The following is a 1174-nucleotide window of genomic DNA, read 5'->3' as shown; positions in this document are numbered from 1 at the left end:
TTCCTTTTTCCTTTTTTCTCTTCTTTCTTTCCCTTTCTTGTCCCCTGGTTTCAGGTCTTTTCTGATTTGTATAGAGTATATTTGCTGGAGACGTTGTTAACCTGTTAGCATTCTGTTCTCTCATTCATCTGTTCTCCTCTGGACAAAATGACAAGACGAAAAATATCACCTCAGCAAAAAGAACAAGAGGTAGTACCGTCTGCCAGGGACCTACTCAATACTGACATTAGTACGATGTCGGACCTAGAGTTCAGAATCATGACTTTAAAGATACTAGCTGGGCTTGAAAAAAGTGTGGAAGTTATTAGAGAAAACCTTTCTGGAGAAATAAAAGAACTAAAATCTAACCAAGTCGAAATCAAAAAGGCTATTAATGAGGTGCAATAAAAAATGGGGGCACTAACTGCTAGGATAAATGAGGCAGAAGAAAGAATCAGCGATATAGAAGACCAAAGGATGGAAAATAGAGAGGCTGAGAAAAAGAGAGATAAACAAAAACAGGATCACGATGGCAGAATTCGAGAGATAAGCGATATGATAAGATGAAACAACATTAGAATAATTGGGATCCCAGAAGAAGAAAGAGAGAGAGGGGCAAAAGGTATATTGGAGCAAATTAGAGCAGAGAACTTCCCTAATGTGGGGAAGGAAACAGGCATCAAAATCCAGGAGGCACAGAGAACCCCTCTCAAAATCAATAAAAATAGGTCGACACCCCGACATCTAATAGTAAAACTTCCGAGTCTCAGAGACAAAGAGAAAATCCTGAAAGCAGCTCGGGAGAAGAGATATGTAACCTACAATGGTGGAAACATTAGATTGGCAACAGACCTATCCACAGAGACCTGGCAGGCCGGAAAGGACTGGCATGATATCTTCAGAGCACTAAACGAGAAAAATATGCAGCCAAGAATACTATATCCAGCTAGGCTATCATTGAAAATAGAAGTAGAGATAAAAAGCTTCCAGGACAAACAAAAACTAAAGGAATTTGCAAACACAAAAGCAGCCCTGACCAAGAAATATTGAAAGAGGTCCTCTAAGCAAAAAGAGAGCCTAAAAGCAGCATAGATCAGAAAGGAACACAGACAATATACAGTACCAGTCACCTTACAGGCAATACAATGGCACTAAATTCATACCTTTCAATAGTTACCCTGAATGTAAATGGGCT

This window comes from Callorhinus ursinus, unplaced genomic scaffold (genome assembly GCF_003265705.2).
Source record: "Callorhinus ursinus isolate GAN/ISIS: 27379988/994484 unplaced genomic scaffold, GSC_fseal_2.0 scaffold4, whole genome shotgun sequence".
Taxonomy (NCBI): domain Eukaryota; kingdom Metazoa; phylum Chordata; class Mammalia; order Carnivora; family Otariidae; genus Callorhinus; species Callorhinus ursinus.
Note: the sequence above shows the minus strand (reverse complement) of the source record.